The sequence below is a fragment of the Haematobia irritans genome, chromosome 3 (assembly GCF_050003625.1).
Source record: "Haematobia irritans isolate KBUSLIRL chromosome 3, ASM5000362v1, whole genome shotgun sequence".
Classification (NCBI taxonomy): domain Eukaryota; kingdom Metazoa; phylum Arthropoda; class Insecta; order Diptera; family Muscidae; genus Haematobia; species Haematobia irritans.
In genome coordinates, this window is record NC_134399.1 from 115125476 (window position 1) to 115147818 (window position 22343).

Consider the following 22343-nt stretch of genomic DNA (forward strand, 5'->3'; position numbering starts at 1 on the left):
TGGTAAAAGATCTCAATTAATATTTTAATTAAGGTAATAAATTATTTATTGTGTTAGTGTTAATTTATTCACACTTATTTAGATGAAATAACTTTCTTTAGATTTGAATGAAAATTTAATGAACCAATTATTTCCGAACATAATTTTCAATTATTACATCCAAAACCGCATAGTTGTAAGGGAATAATAACTTTGATTTAAAAAAAAACAATTGACTACCAGAAATATCGATTTAAGATCCCATAAAATACATATCGATCTACTCAGAATCACCTCCTGTATCGATCTAAGCCTTGGTGTCCGTCCGTCTTTTCGTCCGTCTATGCATTTACTGTTCGCAGGATTCCGGTCGCAATTATTAACCGATTTTGATGAAATTCGATATAGATTTTTTTTGACGAACGCTATTGATTTTGGAAAAATCGGATAAAAGTTAGATAAATCTCCCATATATGCAGTGGGGAGCAAAACCGAGTTCTTTTTAACCACTTACGGATATGCTTTATTTGCTTAATAAAAACGTCTATTGAGCACAGTTGCCCCTCGAGCCAAAATTCATCTACCAAAATTTGGAGAAAATTAAAAAAAAAATACCAAACAGAACAAATACTATTTTGAAAAATTTTATTTTTATAGAAAATCATCTTAAAATTTTATTTTTATACAAAATCAAACTTTTTTTTTCTATATAAAGTATCGCCAAAATTTTATTTCTATAGAAAATTTTCTCAAAATTGTATTTCTATAGAAATTTTTGCCAAGCCTCTATTTCTATACAAAATTTCGTCAAAATTTTATTTTATAGAAAATTTTGTCAAAATTTTATTTCTATAAAAATTTTTGTCAAAATTTTATTTCTATAGAAAATTTTGTTAAAATTTTATTTCTAAAGAAAATTTTGTAACAATTTTATTTCTCTAGAAAATTTTGTCAAAATTCCTAAAAGATATTTTTGTCAAACTTTTATCTCTCTACAAATAACTACAAATTTTGTCAAAGTTTTATTTATATAGGAAATTTTGTCCCAATTTAATTTCTATAGAAAATTTTGTCCCAATTTTAGATTAAAAAAAAAAAAAAAACAACAATAACGATTGAAGAGAAGCCAACAATAACAAACAAAACGAATGAAGATAGAGGAAGCACGCTCGAAAACAAACCCAGCCATATACATACAAATCGATGATTTGAGTTTGGCAAAGGAAAAGAGATATGCTGGCAAATTTGTTTAGGCAGTAGCCGACTATCAAACCCTTTTTCGGGAGGTTCAAGTGTAGTTCACGTTGGGTTGAGTGAATTACCCGAATTTATTCTGATAATTGGTTGATAGTTTTGCTGCAAGTAGAGGATGCTGATGAGGAATGTGGTAATTCCGAAACAGCTGTACATCCAACCATCTTGCAGTCTATAGGGCTTTGCCCAAATAAATTTGACAAGCATACTTTTCCTCTGTTGGTTAAGCTACACTTGTAGTTTAGTCAATGCATGGCTTTAAGCTGAGATAAAAAAAAAGCAATTTTATTTCTATAGAAAATTTTGATTTCTAAAGAAAATGTTCTCAAAATTTTATTTCTATAGAAAATTTTGCCAAACCTTTATTTCTATACAAAATTTTGTCAAAATTTTATTTCTATACTAAAATTTGATTTCGATAGAAAGTTTTGCCAACATTTTATTTCTGTAGAACATTTTGTCAACATTTTGTTTCTATAGAAAAATTTATAAAAATTTTATTTCTATAGAAAATTTTGTTAAAATTTTATTTCTATACAAAATTTTGTCAAAATTTTATTTCTATACTAAAATTTGATTTCGATAGAAAGTTTTGCCAACATTTTATTTCTGTAGAACATTTTGTTTCTATAGAAAAATTTATAAAAATTTTATTTCTATAGAAAATTTTGTTAAAATTTTATTTCTATACAAAATTTTGTCAAAATTTTATTTCTATACTAAAATTTGATTTCGATAGAAAGTTTTGCCAACATTTTATTTCTGTAGAACATTTTGTTTCTATAGAAAAATTTATAAAAATTTTATTTCTATAGAAAATTTTGTTAAAATTTTATTTCTATAGAACTTTTTTTTAATTTTATTTCTATAGAAAATTTTCTCAAAATTGTATTTCTATAGAAATTTTTGCCAAGCCTCTATTTCTATACAAAATTTCGTCAAAATTTTATTTTATAGAAAATTTTGTCAAAATTTTGTTTCTAAACAAATTTTTGTCAAAACTTTATTTCTAAAGAAAATTTTGTGCCATTTTTATTTCTCTAGAAAATGTTCTCAAAATTTTATTTCTATAGAAAATTTTGCCAAACCTTTATTTTTATACAAAATTTTCTCAAAATTGTATTTCTATGGAAATTTTTGGCCAAGCCTCTATTTCTATACAAAATTTCGTCAAAATTTTATTTTATAGAAAATTTTGTCAAAATTTTATTTCTATAAAATTTTTTGTCAAAACCTTATTTCTATAGAAAATTTTGTGAAAATTTTATTTCTAAAGAAAATTTTGTCAAAATCTTATTTCTATAGAAAATTTTGTTAAAATTTTATTTCTAAAGAAAATTTTGTGCCAATTTTATTTATCTAGAAAATTTGTCAAAATTTCATTTCTAAAGATATTTTAGTCAAACTTTTATTTCTCTACAAATAATAGAAAATTTTGTCAAAGTTTTATTTATATAGGAAATTTTGTCCCAATTTAATTTCTATAGAAAATTTTGTCCCAATTTTATTTCTATAGAAAATTTTGATTTCCAAAGAAAATGTTCTTAAAATTTTATTTCTATAGAAAATTTTGCCAAACCTTTATTTCTATACAAAATTTTGTCAAAATTTTATTTCTATACTAAAATTTGATTTCGATAGAAAGTTTTGCCAACATTTTATTTCTGTAGAACATTTTGTCAACATTTTGTTTCTATAGAAAAATTTATAAAAATTTTATTTCTATAGAAAATTTTGTTAAAATTTTATTTCTATACAAAATTTTGTCAAAATTTTATTTCTATACTAAAATTTGATTTCGATAGAAAGTTTTGCCAACATTTTATTTTTGTAGAACATTTTGTCAACATTTTGTTTCTATAGAAAAATTTATAAAAATTTTATTTCTATAGAAAATTTTGTTAAAATTTTATTTCTATAGAACTTTTTTTTTAATTTTATTTCTATAGAAAATTTTCTCAAAATTGTAGTTCTATAGAAATTTTTGCCAAGCCTCTATTTCTATACAAAATTTCGTCAAAATTTTATTTTATAGAAAATTTTGTCAAAATTTTGTTTCTATAAAAATTTTTGTCAAAACTTTATTTCTAAAGAAAATTTTGTGCCATTTTTATTTCTCTAGAAAATGTTCTCAAAATTTTATTTCTATAGAAAATTTTGCCAAACCTTTATTTTTATACAAAATTTTCTCAAAATTGTATTTCTATGGAAATTTTTGGCCAAGCCTCTATTTCTATACAAAATTTCGTCAAAATTTTATTTTATAGAAAATTTTGTCAAAATTTTATTTCTATGAAATTTTTTGCCAAAACCTTATTTCTATAGAAAATTTTGTTAAAATTTTATTTCTAAAGAAAATTTTGTGCCAATTTTATTTATCTAGAAAATTTTGTCAAAATTTCATTTCTAAAGATATTTTTGTCAAACTTTTATTTCTCTACAAATAATAGAAAATTTTGTCAAAGTTTTATTTATATAGGAAATTTGTCCCAATTTAATTTCTATAGAAAATTTTGTCCCAATTTTATTTCTATAGAAAATTTTGATTTCCAAAGAAAATGTTCTCAAAATTTTATTTCTATAGAAAATTTTATTTCTATACAAAATTTTGTCAAAATTTTATTTCTATACTAAAATTTGATTTCGATAGAAAGTTTTGCCAACATTTTATTTCTGTAGAACATTTTGTCAACATTTTGTTTCTATAGAAAAATTTATAAAAATTTTATTTCTATAGAAAATTTTGTTAAAATTTTATTTCTATACAAAATTTTGTCAAAATTTTATTTCTATACTAAAATTTGATTTCGATAGAAAGTTTTGCCAACATTTTATTTCTGTAGAACATTTTGTCAACATTTTGTTTCTATAGAAAAATTTATAAAAATTTTATTTCTATAGAAAATTTTGTTAAAATTTTATTTCTATAGAACTTTTTTTTTTTTTATTTTATTTCTATAGAAAATTTTCTCAAAATTGTAGTTCTATAGAAATTTTTGCCAAGCCTCTATTTCTATACAAAATTTCGTCAAAATTTTATTTTATAGAAAATTTTGGCAAAATTTTGTTTCTATAAAAATTTTTGTCAAAACTTTATTTCTAAAGAAAATTTTGTGCCATTTTTATTTCTCTAGAAAATGTTCTCAAAATTTTATTTCTATAGAAAATTTTGCCAAACCTTTATTTTTATACAAAATTTTCTCAAAATTGTATTTCTATGGAAATTTTTGGCCAAGCCTCTATTTCTATACAAAATTTCGTCAAAATTTTATTTTATAGAAAATTTTGTCAAAATTTTATTTCTATAAAATTTTTTGTCAAAACTTTATTTCTATAGAAAATTTTGTGAAAATTTTATTTCGAAAGAAAATTTTGTCAAAATCTTATTTCTATAGAAAATTTTGTTAAAATTTTATTTCTAAAGAAAATTCTGTGCCATTTTTATTTATCTAGAAAATTTTGTCAAAATTTCGTTTTTAAAGATATTTTTGTCAAACTTTTATTTCTCTACAAATAATAGAAAATTTTGTCAAAGTTTTATTTATATAGGAAATTTTGTCCCAATTTAATTTCTATAGAAAATTTTGTCCCAATTTTATTTCTATAGAAAATTTGCCAAACCTTTATTTCTATACAAAATTTTGTCAAAATTCTATTTCTATACTAAAATTTGATTTCGATAGAAGGTTTTGTCAAAATTTTATTTCTATACAAAATTTTATTTCTCTAGAAATTTTTGTAAAAATTTTATTTCTATACAAAAGTTTGTCAAAATTTTATTTCTATAGAACTTTTTTTTTTTAATTTTATTTCTATAGATTTTTTTTTTTAAATTTTATTTCTATAGAAAATTTTCTCAAAATTGTATTTCTATAGAAATTTTTGGCAAGCCTCTATTTCTATACAAAATTTCGTCAAAATTTTATTTTATAGAAAATTTTGTCAAGATTTTATTTCTATAAAAATGTTTGTCAAATCTTTATTTCTATAGAAAATTTTGTGAACATTTTATTTCTAAAGAAAATTTTGTCAAAAGTTTATTTCAATAGAAAATTTTGTCAAAATATTCATTTACAAAGAAATTTTTCTCAAAAATTTATTTCTATAGACAGTTTTGCCAAAATTTTAGTTCTATAAAAAATTTTGCCAAAATTTTATTTCTATAAAAAATGTTGTCCAAATTTTATTTCTATAGAAAATTTTGTCCAAATTTTATTTCTATAGAAAATTTTGTCCAAATTTTATTTCTAAACAAATTTTTTGAAACGGCACCCAGTGATTAGATAGAACTTCACCGCTGTGGTATCACAATTTTATTTCTATAGACAGTTTTGCCAAAATTTTAATTCTATAAAAAAAATTTGCCTAAATTTTATTTCTATAAAAAATGTTGTCCAAATTTTATTTCTATAGAAAATTTTGTCTAAATTGACATGAAATATCGGGTTGTTAGCATAAAAATTACATTTTGCTATTAATTAAACTTCTACATTTCGTTAAACATACAAAATCGTTAGATTTCATTTAAAAAACTCAAATGTCAATTAAACGAATTCGATGATTGAGGATGTGACTTTTAGATGCTGTAGTAGTAAACTTAGACGTAAAAGTTTTTTAAGGGTATATATTCAATAATCGGTTCATAAAAGCATATTTAGCACGTCTATCAAAGGGTCTTGCAAAAAATGGAAGTTGTTACAAAAACATTTCTTTTTAAGAGCATACCGGGATCCTCCATCCATTGAATTTCTTTTGGACCAGTCTTAGTAAATACACTATTTGGCGGTTAAAAGTGAAAATAAAAATTTTGGACTATTAAATGTCGCAAAAAATAATAGAAAAACGCTTAAAAATAAATGAAAATAAAATTAAAAATTTCACCCGCGCGAACATTTGAACCTGCGCCTATTGACTTTTCCACTTCCATAGAAGTTAGTTAGTGAAGGTTTTGCAAATTAATAGAATTTAAAATTTTTTTATTGAGTTTAAATGGAAAAAATATACTATAAAATAGAAACGATGTAAAATATAAAACAATATTTAAAAAAAAAATATTTGATAAAACAAATTACCGCTGGTGACATTTGTTGGATACTAGATACTTAGAATATAAAATTATAATAAAAATGTGGATAAAAATAGAAAGTGAAATTGACCAAATTTTTTGTTTGTTTTTTTAAACTTTTTCATTCAAATGAACTTCCACCTTGGTGCAATGGTTAGCATGCCCGCCTTGCATACACAAGGTCGTGGGTTCGATTCCTGCTACGACCGAACACCAAAAAGGTTTTCAGCGGTGGATTATCCCACCTCAGTAATGCTGGTGACATTTCTGAGGGTTTCAAAGCTTCTCTAAGTGGTTTCACTGGAATGTGGAACGCCGTTCGGACTCGGCTATAAAAAGGAGGTCCCTTGTCATTGAGCTTAATATGGAATCGGGCAGCACTCAGTGATAAGAGAGAAGTTCACCACTGTGGTATCACAATGGACTGAATAGTCTAAGTGAGCCTGATACATCGGGCTGCCACATAACCTAACCTAACCTAAGGCACAACTTCTAAAGCAATGCTAAAGATCTAAAAACGGAGTACTTCCGTTCTATGACAAACTTTTTTTGGAAGATCTTTTTTTTGGGGTCCAATGGCGGATGTCGATTCTTAAAGTCATACAAATAAGTGCTGCATAATTCTATGTTAAGCTACATGATAAAAGCCCTCCTGCAATTGAAAAGTATAGTTTGTATTCATTTACATTTAACCCAACTTAATTCTGCAAATAAATTCTAGTAAAACTTGGCAAATTGTTGGACAAACAATGCTCATACATGGATGGACTAAGGCTTGCTTCTGTTTTGTGAAACATTAAGTGAATGGATTTGTGGTGTATGGGGAATAGTGCTGATGATGGACTTTAATTTGCAAGAATATTTTTCGATATTTCCCAAGGGAAACAAGGAAAACATTTTTAACAATTTAGAACAAGTGAGAAAGCGCTAAAATGTTTGCATACATATGGGGTCTTTCAGAAGACAAACGGACAGATATTGACAATTTTGATAAATTTTTATAACATTTTGGAAGCTGTATGGAAAAAAAAAACAAAACATTTATTAAATTGTAGGACATTCCAAAAATTTTAGAATTTTAAATTATATATACTCAAAAAAATTGAACCCAAAAAGGAAACGAAATTAATCGTAAAAATGTTTAACTAAACTGTATTACAAATGACGATAAATATGTCAAAAATAAGTAAATATTTTTCGATCAATTGAATATAATTTATTACACATAATTTATTTCCTTTGTTAAAGAAAATTTCGTATTCTGAAGGAAAACTTAGAGTTAGAAATTGCAAAATATTTTTACGAACTTTAAGATTTATTTTTATTTTTTATTTTATTTTTAGTAAAATGTACATATTTGAAGAAATTCTGTACTATTTTGTAGGAAATTCGAATTTAGTAAATATGTTGCTCCATTTGTTTTAAATTTCTTATTCTTTATTCTTTACACAGAAAAAAAAAATCACGAACATTTTTCCAATTAAAGTCATAATTGAGTCTTAACAAATACTCAATTAAGAATTTAATTGATTTTACAAATTTTTTGATTGAAAATCAAAATCAATCACAAAAATTAATAGTATCAATTAATTTTTTTAATTGGAGCAATTAATTTTTTATTTGACTTTCAAAAAAATTTTTTTAATTGATACTATCATTTCTGGGACTGAAGACATTTCAATTAAAAAACCAGTAAATACGACCGTAAGTTCGGCCAGGCCGAATCTTATGTACCCTGGACTATGGGTTGCGTACAAACTTCTACTAAAGACGGTCATCCACAATTAAATTACTTGGGTTGCGGCAGACGGCAAGGTATCTTAAAACTTCTTAACATCATCTTCTAAATTGTAAGTTAGTCCATGCGGGATATATAGTAGACAAAACAAGTATATACGGCCGTAAGTTCGGCCAGGCCGAAGCTTGTGTACCCTTCACCATGGATTGCGTAGAATCTTCTTCTAAACACTGCCATCCACAATCGAATTACTTAAGATGCGGTAACGCTTGCCGATGGCAAGGTATTTTAAAACCTCCTAACACCGTCTTCTAAATTGTATGTAAGTCCATACGTAGTATATATTAAATCAAAAAAGATCGATCAAATACAAATATAATTCAAAATTTTCTATAGAAATAAAATTTTGACAAAATTTTCTATAGAAATCAAATTTTAACAAAATTTTCTATAGAAATAAAATTTTCTGTAGAAATAAAATTTTGGTAGATTTTTTTGGCTCGAGTGGCAAACACAATCGAATTACTTAAGTTGCGGTAACGCTTGCCGATATTAAATCAATAAAGATCGATCAAATACAAATATAATTCAGTTTGAAAAAAAATTCTATAGACATACAATTTTGACAAAATTTTCGATAGAAATAAAATTTTAACAAAATTTTCTATAGAAATAAAATTTTCACAAAATTTTCTATAGAAATAAAATTTTGACAAAATTTTCTACAGAAATCAAATTTTAACAAAATTTTCTATATAAATAAAATTTTGACAAAATTTTCCATAGAAATAAAATTTTGAAAAAATTTTCTATAGAAAAAAAATTTTCACAAAATTTTCTATAGAAATAAAATTTTAACAAAATTTTCTATAGAAATAAAAGTTTAACAAAATTTTCTATAGAAATAAAATTTTCACAAAATTTTCTAGAGAAATAAAATTTTAACAAAATTTTCTATAGAAATAAAATTTTCACAAAATTTTCTATAGAAATAATGGTTTGGTGGATTATTTTTGGCTCGAGTGGCAACCATGATTATGGACCGAATAAAATTTTAACAAAATTTTCTAAAGAAATGAAATTCTGACAAAATTTTCTATAGAAACCAAATTTTGACAAAATTTTCTATAGAAATAAAATTTTGACAAAATTTTCTATAGAAATAAAATTTTGACAAAATTTTCTATAGAAATAAAATTTTCACAAAATTTTCTATAGAAATAAAATTTTGGTAGTTAATTTTTGGCTCGAGTGGTAACCATGATTATGGACCGAATAAAATTTTGACAAAATTTTCTATAGAAATCAAATTTTGACAAAATTTTCTATAGAAATCAAATTTTAACAAAATTTTGTATAGAAATAAAATTTTGGTAGATTTTTTTGGCTCGAGTGGCAACCATGATTATAAACCGATATGGACCAATTTTTGTGTGATTGGAGATCGGCTATATATAACTATAGACCGATGTGGACCAATTTCAGCATGGATGTTAGAGACCATATGCCAACACCACGTTCCACATTTGAACCGGATCGGATGAATTTTTCTCCTCCAAGAGGCTGCGGAGGTCAAATCTGGAGAACGGTTTATATGGGGGATATATATAATTATGGACCGATATGGACCAATTCTGGCACGGTTGTTAAAGATCATATACTAATACCATGTTCCAAATTACAACCGGATTGGAGGAAATTTGCTTTTCTTAGAGACTCCGCAAGCCAAATCTGGGGATCGGTTTATATGGGGGCTATATATAATTATGAACCGATGTGGACCAATTTTTGCATGGTTGTTAGAGACCATATACCAACATAATGTACCAATTTCTGCATATAACAATACCATGTACCAAATTTCAGCCAGATCGGATAAAATTTGCTTCTCTCTGAGGCTCCACAAGCCAATTTTCGTGGTCCGTTTATATGGGGACTATACGTAAAAGTGGACCGATATGGCCCATTTGCAATACCATCTGACCTACATCAATAACAACTACTTGTGCCAAGTTTCAAGTCGATGGCTTGTTTCGTTCGGACGTTAGCGTGATTCAACAGACGGACGGACGGACAGACGGACATGCTTAGATCGACTCAGAATTTCACCACGACCCAGAATATATATACTTTATGGGGTCTTAGATCAATATTTCGATGTGTTACAAACGGAATGACAAAGTTAATGTACCCCCCATCCTATGGTAGAGGTTATAATTAATTGGATCAGTTAATTTCGTGACTGAATCAGAAAAACAAATTTTTGTTTGTACTCTTTATATTTTAGTACATACCCTGTACCACACTGTGGAACAGGGTATGTTATTATAAGTTATTGCATATGTTTGCAACACCCAGAAGGAGACGAGTTAGACACATGGTGTCTTTGGCAATATTGCTCAGGGTCGGCCCCTGAGTCGATCTAGCCATATCCGTCTGTCCGTCCGTCCGTCTGTCTGTGACAACATTTTTGTGATCAAAGTCTAGGTCGCAATTTTAGTCCAATCGACTTCAAATTTGGCACAAGTATGTGTTTTGGGTCAGAATAGAACCCTATTGATTTTGTAAGAAATCTGTTTAGTTTTAGAATAGCTCTCATGTATATCTTTCACCCGATATCTACTTATATTGCCCCAGAAGCCAGCATTTTAGCCTGATTTGCTTGAAATTTTGTACAAGTAATGCAACTGATAGTGTTGCAAAGTGTACCGATTTTGGTTGAAAATGTATATAATGTTGCTCCTTCAAATCTTTCGACACATTTTGATCCATGAATGTATGATTTATGCCTTTTCGTTATGACATTACAAATTAAAATCTCTACAAGTATCTAACTCTTGACCAACCTGTAAGTACTCAAAATCAAATTCAACTACTCTCAAATTGCATGGCACTTGGCAAAAGCACCTTTGACTTTATAAAAACAAAAATACCATAAAATATTTATTTACTTCTATTACACTTACTATTAATTCGCCATGCATAGTAATTTCACATTTATTTGTTTCGTGTGTATATTTTCTACAAGAATACATAAAAATAGTTATGACCTATTTTATTTTACTTAATAGATACAGAGATTTGTCTTCCTCAGGGCATATATTATGAGTAAATTATACGTAACTACACCCTTGAATAGTTATGGACCATCTAACCAACTCTGGGTGACCATAAAAATTGCAGTCAATTATAATAGAGTTTAACCACCATTTCCCCTCTATGGACTTCAACCATAAAACCATAACTTCCGTTTTAGCTAAGCTATGCAAAGTTTTTTTTTTTTTATGTGCCTACCGAGAGCAGATGTCTATTCCAACGATGGGTTGCTATTGCCATTGGCTTGGAAAAAAAATTGTTTTTTTTTTCTCTTATGAAAATTTCAAAATATTTATGAATAATAAACTCCAACAAAGAGAAGGAAGGTGGGAAAAATGAAAACTTAATATCCATTGTCCGCAATGTGTTGATAGGAAATTCCGGTTATCTGGTTGGGTATCCACCTTTTCCTTTTCTATCATCAATGGCTATGACAAACCACATCATTGGAAGATTGTATTTGAGGCGATTTTCGGTTTCAAGGCTTAACTCCTTAAGCCTCTTTTTGAGACTGGAATAGACTTAGATTTGTCCATGCTACTTATGAGTGGGGTTAGTTTTGTAAGAGCTGTAATTTAACCATTTAACCAAAAACAAAGGTCTGGATATTGGATGATTTTTCATTCACTCCCACTCAATTTGATCCTTTTATTGAACATTGCATAAAAGCTTTTGTATCTTAACGCCGCTAATATGTTAGCTGTTCGTGTTAAAACTCAGTTTATTTTCGCGGTCACTCTTTGTAAAATAATTAAAAATATTAAACAAGTATATACGGCCGTAAGTTCGGCCAGGCCGAATCTTATGTATCCTCCACCATGGATTGCGTAGAAACTTCTACTAAAGACGGTCATCCACAATTAAATTACTTGGGTTACGGCCGATGGCAAGGCATTTTAAAACTTCTTAACATCATCTTCTAAATTGTAAGTTAGTCCATGCGGGATATATAGTAGACAAAAGAAAGGTCGATTAAATACATATATATTCAGTTCTTGACCGGTTTATATGTATAGGGAAGAAATAATTACGAACCGATATGAACTTTTGTTCGGTAATTATAGAGCCAGAATTGAAATATGGGGACCGCTTTATATGGGAGCTATAAACAATTATGAACACAAGTTTACCAAAAAACAAGTAAGGAAAGTCTAAAGTCGGGCGGGGCCGACTATATTATACCCTGCACCACTTTGTAGATCAAAATTTTCGATACCATATCACATCCATCAAATGTGTTGGATGCTATATATAAAGGTTTGCCCCAAATACATACATTTAAATATCACTCGATTTGGACAGAATTTGATAGACTTTTACAAAATCTATAGACTCAAAATTTAAGTTGGCTAATGCACTAGAGTGGAACACAATGTTAGTAAAAAAATATGGGAAGCATGTAAATCTGAAGCAATTTTAAGGAAACTTCGCAAACTTAGTTGAAATTTTGCACAGAGAGTAGAATTAGCGTTGTTGCCATGCGTGCCAAATTTGGTTGAAATCGGTTCGGATTTAGATAGAGCTCCCATATATATATATATATATATATATATATATATATATATATATATATATATATATTTAACCATTTAACCAAAAACAAAGGTCTGGATATTGGATGATTTTTCATTCACTCCCACTCAATTTGATCCTTTTATTGAACATTGCATAAAAGCTTTTGTATCTTAACGCCGCTAATATGTTAGCTGTTCGTGTTAAAACTCAGTTTATTTTCGCGGTCACTCTTTGTAAAATAATTAAAAATATTAAACAAGTATATACGGCCGTAAGTTCGGCCAGGCCGAATCTTATGTATCCTCCACCATGGATTGCGTAGAAACTTCTACTAAAGACGGTCATCCACAATTAAATTACTTGGGTTACGGCCGATGGCAAGGCATTTTAAAACTTCTTAACATCATCTTCTAAATTGTAAGTTAGTCCATGCGGGATATATAGTAGACAAAAGAAAGGTCGATTAAATACATATATATTCAGTTCTTGACCGGTTTATATGTATAGGGAAGAAATAATTACGAACCGATATGAACTTTTGTTCGGTAATTATAGAGCCAGAATTGAAATATGGGGACCGCTTTATATGGGAGCTATAAACAATTATGAACACAAGTTTACCAAAAAACAAGTAAGGAAAGTCTAAAGTCGGGCGGGGCCGACTATATTATACCCTGCACCACTTTGTAGATCAAAATTTTCGATACCATATCACATCCATCAAATGTGTTGGATGCTATATATAAAGGTTTGCCCCAAATACATACATTTAAATATCACTCGATTTGGACAGAATTTGATAGACTTTTACAAAATCTATAGACTCAAAATTTAAGTTGGCTAATGCACTAGAGTGGAACACAATGTTAGTAAAAAAATATGGGAAGCATGTAAATCTGAAGCAATTTTAAGGAAACTTCGCAAACTTAGTTGAAATTTTGCACAGAGAGTAGAATTAGCGTTGTTGCCATGCGTGCCAAATTTGGTTGAAATCGGTTCGGATTTAGATAGAGCTCCCATATATATATATATATATATATATATATATATATATATATATATATATATATATATATATATATATATATATATATATATATATATATATATATATATATATATATATATATATATATATATATATATATATATATATATATATATATATATATATATATATATATATGGGAGCTCTATCTAAATCCGAACCGATTTCAACCAAATTTGGCACGCATGGCAACAACGCTAATTCTACTCTCTGTGCAAAATTTCAACTAAATCGGAGTACAAACTTGCCCTCTGTGGTCATTTAAGTGCAAATCGGACGAAAGCTATATATGGGAGCTATATCTACATCTGAACCGATTTCAACCAAATTTGGTACAGACAGTTGAAATGTTAATTCTAATTCCTGTGCAAAATTTCAAGTAAATCGGAGTAAAAAATTGGCCACAGTGGTCATATGAGTGTAAATCGGGCGAACGATATATATGGGAGTTATATCTAAATCTGAACCGATTTAAATAAGATTTGGCACACTTGACTACACTACTAATTGTACTCCTAGTGCAAAGTTTCAAGCAAATTAGGGTAAAACTCTGGCTTCTGGGACCATATTAGTCCATATCGGGGGAACGATATATATGGGAGCTATATCTAAATCTGAATCGATTATACAAAAATGTGTTCACAGACAGACGGACATGGCTATATCGACCCATATCAGAACATATCGGGCGAAAGATATATATGGGAGCTATATCTTAATCTGAACCGATTTCACAAAAATGTGTTCACAGACAGACGGACATGGCTATATCGACTCAGGAGCCCACCCTGAGCATTTTTGCCAAAGACACTATGTCTCTTTCTCGTCTCCTTCTGGGTGTTGCAAACATATGCACTAACTTATAGTACCCTGTTCCACAATGTGGTGCAGGGTATAATGACAGATTTCTTACTGTTTGGTAGTTTGGTAGAATTCTTGATGTTTTGGAAGATTTTGCAAAATATTCCTCTCCAACTATGAAATGCTTCACAAAATTTTCTACAGAAATACAATTCTGGCAAAAAAAAATTTTGACAAAATTTTCTGTAGAAATAAAATTTTGACAAAATTTTGTATAGAAATAAAACTTTGACAAAATTTTGTATAGAAATTTTCTTTTGACAAAATTTCGTAAAGACATAAAATGTTGACAAAATTTTCTAGGTTAGGTTAGATTAGGTTAAAGTGGCAGCACGATTAAGTTTCAGGTTCAGTTAGACTATTCAGTCCATTGTGATACCACATTTAACTAAAAGTACCTATTACATATTTGCACTTCTAGTTTTAACCACTTAACTAACCTTCTCTATTATTTTCTTTTGTTGAACTAACCAGATTTTTTCAAAAACATTAACAGACTGCGTAAGTTAAGGATTTCCAGGTCCGCCAGTAATCTAAAGCTATATGCCCCTAAAATTCGCTTACGCCTTACACAAAATACAGGACACTCAGACAAGAGGTGTTTAATTGATTCCTTTTCCTCCTCATACAGTAGTCATTATACTTCGCACCAACAGTTTTTGCAAATTCGCCTATCAAGCAGCGACCCGTTATAGCAGATATCAGAAGTGATATTTGACCTCTTGAGAACAAAATTATCTATAGAATTTAACAAAATTTTCTTTAGAAATACAATTTTGACAAAATTTTCTATAGAAATATAGGATTTTGAAAACATTTACTATGGCAATAAAATTTTGGTAGATTATTTTTGGCTCGAGTGGCAATCGTGATTTTTCTGTGATTGGGATCGGTAAATTTGGGCGCTATATATAATATAGATCGATAGGGACCAATTTTGCCATGGTTGTTATCGGCCATACACTAGCGAAATGTACCAAATTTCAACCGGATCGGATGAATTTTGCGCCTTCAAGAGGCTCCGGATGTCAAATATGGGGATCGGTTTATATGGGGGCTATATACAATTATGAACCGATATGGACCAATTTTTACATGGTTGTTAGAGACCATATACTAACATCACGTACTAAGTTTCAACCAGATCGGATGAATTTTGTTGCTCCAAGAGGCTCCGGAGGTCAAATATTGGGATCGGTTTATATACTAACATCACGTACTAAGTTTCAACCGGATCGGATGAATTTTATTCCTCTAAGAGGCTCCGGTGGTCAAATATGGGGATCGGTTAATATACTAACACCACGTACTAAGTTTCAACCGGATCGGATGAATTTTGCTCCTCCAATAGGCTCCGTAGATCAAATATGGGGATCGGTTTATATAAGGGCTTTATATAATTATGGACCGATATGGGCCAATTTTTGCATGGCTATTAGAGACCATATGCTAACACCATGTTCCAAATTTCAGCCGGATTGGATGAAAGTTGTTCCTCCAAGAGGCTCCGGAGGTCAAATGTGGGGATCGGTTTATATGGGGGCTATATAAAGGGTGATTCTTTTGAGGTTAGGATTTTCATGCATTAGTATTTGACAGATCACGTGGGATTTCAGGCATGGTGTCAAAGAGAAAGATGCTCAGTATGCTATGACATTTCATCATGAATAGACTTACGATCTGCCACAACGAATTTTCAGTGAATGGGCCCTAGAAAAGTTGGCAGAAAATCCGCTTTTTTATCGACAAATTTTGTTCAGCGATGAGGCTCATTTCTGGTTGAATGGCTACGTAAATAAGCAAAATTGCCGCATTTGGAGTGAAGAGCAACCAGAAGCCGTTCAAGAACTGCCCATGCATCCCGAAAAATGCACTGTTTGGTGTGGTTTGTACGCTGGTGGAATCATTGGACCGTATTTTTTCAAAGATGCTGTTGGACGCAACGTTCCGGTGAATGGCGATCGCTATCGTTCGATGCTAACAAACTTTTTGTTGCCAAAAATGGAAGAACTGAACTTGGTTGACATGTGGTTTCAACAAGATGGCGCTACATGCCACACAGCTCGCGATTCTATGGCCATTTTGAGGGAAAACTTCGGAGAACAATTCATCTCAAGAAATGGACCGGTAAGTTGGCCACCAAGATCATGCGATTTGACGCCTTTAGACTATTTTTTGTGGGGCTACGTCAAGTCTAAAGTCTACAGAAATAAGCCAGCAACTATTCCAGCTTTGGAAGACAACATTTCCGAAGAAATTCGGGCTATTCCGGCCGAAATGCTCGAAAAAGTTGCCCAAAATTGGACTTTCCGAATGGACCACCTAAGACGCAGCCGCGGTCAACATTTAAATGAAATTATCTTCAAAAAGTAAATGTCATGGACCAATCTAACGTTTCAAATAAAGAACCGATGAGATTTTGCAAATTTTATGCGTTTTTTTTTTTTAAAAAGTTATCAAGCTCTTAACAAATCACCCTTTATAATTATGGACCAATGTGAATCAATTTTTGCATGGTTATTAGAGACGATATGCTAACACCATGTTCCAAATTTCAGCCGGATCGGATGAAATCTGGGGATCAATTTATATGGGGCTATATATAATTATAGACCGATGTGGACCAATTTGCATGGTTGTTGGAGAACATATACTAACACCATGTACCAAATTTCAGCCGTATCGGATGAATTTTACTCATCCATTAGGCTCCGGAGGTTAAATCTGGGGATCGGTTTATATGGGGCTATATATGTTATAATTATAGACCGATGTGGACCAATTTTTGCATGGTTGTTAGAGACCATATACTAACACCACGTACTAAGTTTCAACCGAATCGGATGAATTTTGCTCCTCCAATAGGCTCCGGAGGGTTTTATGGCCAAATTTGGCAAAATCGGGCGATACATATACATGGGTGCTATAGCTAAATCTGAACCGATTTCGATGATTTTTTGCACATATATTATGGACTATAGAAAATTAGATTTTGCCAACTTAGAGTAAGATCGGTTGATATATAAGGGACTTATAGCTACATTTTGAAAAATCGGACAATACATATATATGGCAGCTATATCTAAATCTGAGCCCATTTCGATTAAATTTGCACTCTTAAATGTTGGTAAAGTAGATTACTTTGTGGCAGATTTGACGCCGATCGGTTAGGAAATAAGCGCAATTTGACTCCATTTATCGAAATCGGGCGATACTATATATATGAGAGCTATATCTAAATTTGATTCGATTTTTGTCAAATTCAATAGCGTTCGTCCTTGTGTCATACAAACACTTGAAATTTATAAATGTGACCGGAATCCTGCGAACACCAAATACATGGACGGATGGACGGACACAAAGCGCTAGATCGACTCAGGAGGTGATTCTGAGTCGATCGGCGTATATTTTATGGGATCTAAAATCAATATTTCTGGTAGGCACATTTGTTGGCAGATAAAAGTTATTATACCCTGACCACTATGTGGTTTAGGGTATAATAATTCAATTGAAGAATATATTCTCCCACTTCAATTTGAAAGTGCCTCAGCAACAAACATCAAATTTCCACCATTTTTGCAAACAAAAAAAAATCCAAAAGTTTGTTTTTTCAAGTGGAAACAATTTTTTGTTTCCTGTGCATCACATTGACGTATACTCATTAATGTATTTATTGTTTATTAATTTATGCAGTGTGAAAGAATTGTTGTAGATGTATTTATCTATAGGAAAAGCACATCACACGTTTACAAAGCGAAATGAGCTATTTTTCATAATCACTGTTGTGAAAGTATTCCAAGGACATTGCAAATATATTTGTAATTTTATATTCAAAATATTCCATTATATATTTCATTTCATTTCATCTTATCATTTTCACATCTCACATCAAGATGAAGGATATTCTATTCAACAACAAAGCTCCGTAAAACAAAAGAATGTTGTTAAAGGTATTTATTTTTCACGTCCATGTGCCGCAGCAAACATAATTATCTTTTGTAGAAAATCTTTGCGTGATGCACGTTTATCTATTAATAGCTTTGTTCATTAGGCTTTTACAGCTAATTGTAATGAGTTTCTTTGAAAAATGGTTTGTTTCATAATGTGGTGAATCTTAATATGTAGGATGCCTATAGTACTTACACAAACCATCAGTAGAGAACATTGCAATAATTAATTTCCGGGGAATTACGGAGACAAAAACATCACGAATATTTCATCAATTAAAATGTTAATTGATTTTGAAGAAAAAAAAACTTCAATAATAAATATAACCCTATAAATATGTTGAATTAAAAAAAAAAGAAAAAACGCAAGAGAAGAAATTGAAGAAATTGAATGTGGAGACCGGTGATTTGAGGGCTATATCAAAATCTTACAAATGTAAATAAAATTTAACGTATCTCTTTATGGACTTAATATATCTCCAGAATTAAGAGTTCAGGCAAATCGGATCAAAATAAGCACAGGTCTAGATACCAAAGTAGTCAAAGAGGAATATCGATCTAAATGAGAGCTATACCAAAACATTCCAAAAATAAATTTTTGGAATTAATATCCTTTATTGGCATTCCACCCACGATTGCCACAGTTGGTGGAAGTGTACCAAAACTGGTAGATATTTTACTGTTTGGTAGATTGGTACAATTGTTGATGTATGTAGAAATAAAATTTTGACAAAATTTTGTATAGAAATAAAATTTTGAAACACTTTTCCATCGAAGAAAAATTTTGAAACACTTTTCTATAGAAATAAAATTTTGACAAAATTTTCTGTAGGAATAAAATTTTGACAAAATTTGTGTAGAAATAAAATTTTGCCAAAAATTTTCATAGAAATAAAAGTATGAAAAAATTTTCTATAGATATAAAATTTTGACACAATTTTCTATAGAAATAAAATTTTGAGAAAATTCAATTTCTTTCAAAAATGTACATAGAAATAAAATTTTGACAAAATTTTTTATAGAAATAAAATTTTGACACAATTTTCTACTGAAATTAAATTTTGACAAAATTTTCTATAGATATAAAATTTTGACAAAATTTTCTACAAAAATAAATTTCGACAAAATTTCCCATAGGAATAAAATTTTAACAAAATTTTCTATAGAAATAAAATTTTGACAAAATTTTCCATAGAAATAAATTTTTGGCAAAACTGTCTATAGGAATAAAGTGTTGACAAAATTTTCTAAAGAAATAAAATTTAAAAAAAAATCTATAGAAATAAAGTTTTAAAAAAAATTTCTATAGAAATGAAATTTTGACAAACTTTTCTATAGAAATAAAATTTTGACAACATTTTTTATAGAAATAAAATTATGACAAAATTTTCTATAAAAAGAAATTTCGACAAAATTCTCCATAGGAATAAAGTTTTGACATATTTTTCTATAGAAATAAAATTTTGACACAATTTTCTTTAGAAATAAAATTTTGGGAAAATTCATGTTATCTCAAAAATTTATATAGAAATAAAATTTTGACAAAATTTTTTATAGAAATAAAATTTTGACACAATTTTCTACTGAAATAAAATTTTGACAAAATTTTCTATAGATATAAAATTTTGACAAAATTTTCTACAAAAATAAATTTCGACAAAATTTCCCATAGGAATAAAATTTTAACAAAATTTTCTATAGAAATAAAATTTTGACAAAATTTTCCATAGAAATAAATTTTTGGCAAAACTGTCTATAGGAATAAAGTGTTTCTAAAGAAATAAAATTTTGAAAAAAAAAAATCTATAGAAATAAAATTTTAAAAAAATTTTCTATAGAAATGAAATTTTGACAAACTTTTCTATAGAAATAAAATTTTGACAACATTTTTTATAGAAATAAAATTATGACAAAATTTTCTATAAAAAGAAATTTCGACAAAATTCTCCATAGGAATAAAGTTTTGACATATTTTTCTATAGAAATAAAATTTTGACACAATTTTCTTTAGAAATAAAATTTTGGGAAAATTCAAGTTATCTCAAAAATTTATATAGGAATAAAATTTTGCAAACGTTTCTATTGGAATAAAAATTAGACATTAAAAACAAAAACTATAGAAATGAAATGTTGATAAATTTTTTTAAAAAAATTTATAGAAATATTTTTTTTGTTACATTTCTATAGAAATAAAATTTTGACAAAATTTTCTATAAAAATAATATTTTGAGAAAAATTTCCATAGAAATAAAATTTTTTCTAAAGAATTAAAAATGTGACACAATTTTCTATAGAAATGACCAAATTTTGTATAAAAATAAAATTTTGAGAAAATAAAATTTTGAGAAAATTTCTTTCAAAAAATTATATAGAAATAAAATTATGCAAACTTTTTTGTAGGAATAAAATTTTGTCATTTTTCAAAAAATATCTACAGAGATGAAATTTTGACAAATTTTTTATAGAAATAAAACTTTTAAATTAATTTTTGTAGAAATGTTTTTTTTTATTTTCATAGAAATAAAAGTTTGGCAAAAATTCTGTAGAAATAGAATTTTGCCAAATTTTCTATAGAAATAGAATTTTGCCAAATTTCTATAGAAATAAAAGATTGACAAAATTGCTATAAAAATAAAATTTTGACAAAATTTTTTACAGAAATAAAATGTTGACAAAAATTTTCTATAGAATTTTACTTCTATAGAAATTTATATAAATAAAATTTTGAAAACATTTCCTATAGGAATAAAATGTTGACAAAATTTTTTATATAAATAAAATTTTGACAAAATTTGTGTAGAAATGAAATTTTGACAAAATTTTTTATAGAAATAAAATTATCACAAAATTTTCTATAGATATAAAATTTTGACAAAATTTTCTATAGATATAAAATTTTGACAAAATTTTCTAATAAATAAAAAATTGACAAAATTGCTATAAAAAAAAATTTTGACAAAATTTTTTACAGAAATAAAATGTTGACAAAAATTTTCTATAGAATTTTACTTCTATAGAAATTTACATAAATAAAATTTTGAAAACATTTCCTATAGGAATAAAATGTTGACAAAATTATTTATATAAATAAAATTTTGACAAAATTTGTGTAGAAATGAAATTTTGACAAAATTTTTTATAGATATCACAAAATTTTCTATGGAAATAAAATTTTGACAAAATTTAGTATAGAAATAAATTTTTAGCAAAACTGTCTATAGGAATAAAATGTTGACAAAATTTTCTAAAGAAATACACTTTTGAAAAAAATTTCTATAGAAATAAAATTTTAACAAAATTTTCTATAGAATTAACATTTTGACAAACTTTTCTATAGAAATAGAATTTTGATGAAATTTTCCATATAAACAAAATTTGACAGAATTTTTTATGGAAATAAAATTTGGCAAAATTTTTATAGAAATAAAATTTTGACATAATTTTCTATAGAAATGACATTATGACGAAATTTTCTATAGAAGATGAATTTTGACAAAATTTTCTATAGAAATAAAATTTTGAGAAAATTCATTTTCTTTAAAATGTTTATATAGAAACAAAATTGGGCAAAATTTTTTATAGGAATAAAATTTTGACAACCTTTTGAAAAATTTTTATATAGAAATACAATTAAAAAAAAATTCTATAGAAATAAAATTTTTAAACAAATTTCTACAGAATTAAAATTTTTAAAATAATTTTGATAGAAATATATATATTTTTTTTTGTTATTTGAAAAACAAAAATTGTAGAAATACAATTTTAACACATTTTTTTATGAAATAAAATTCTGGAAAAATTTTCTACAGAAATAAAAATTTGACAAAACTTTCTATAGAA

General features: G+C 27.7%; 1 protein-coding gene across 2 annotated transcripts in view; it reads right to left on the bottom strand.

Moving 5' to 3' along the window:
- Window positions 1-22343, bottom strand: part of m (zona pellucida domain-containing protein miniature) — a 271195-nt gene that overhangs the window by 20031 nt on the left and 228821 nt on the right. The window lies entirely within an intron of this gene.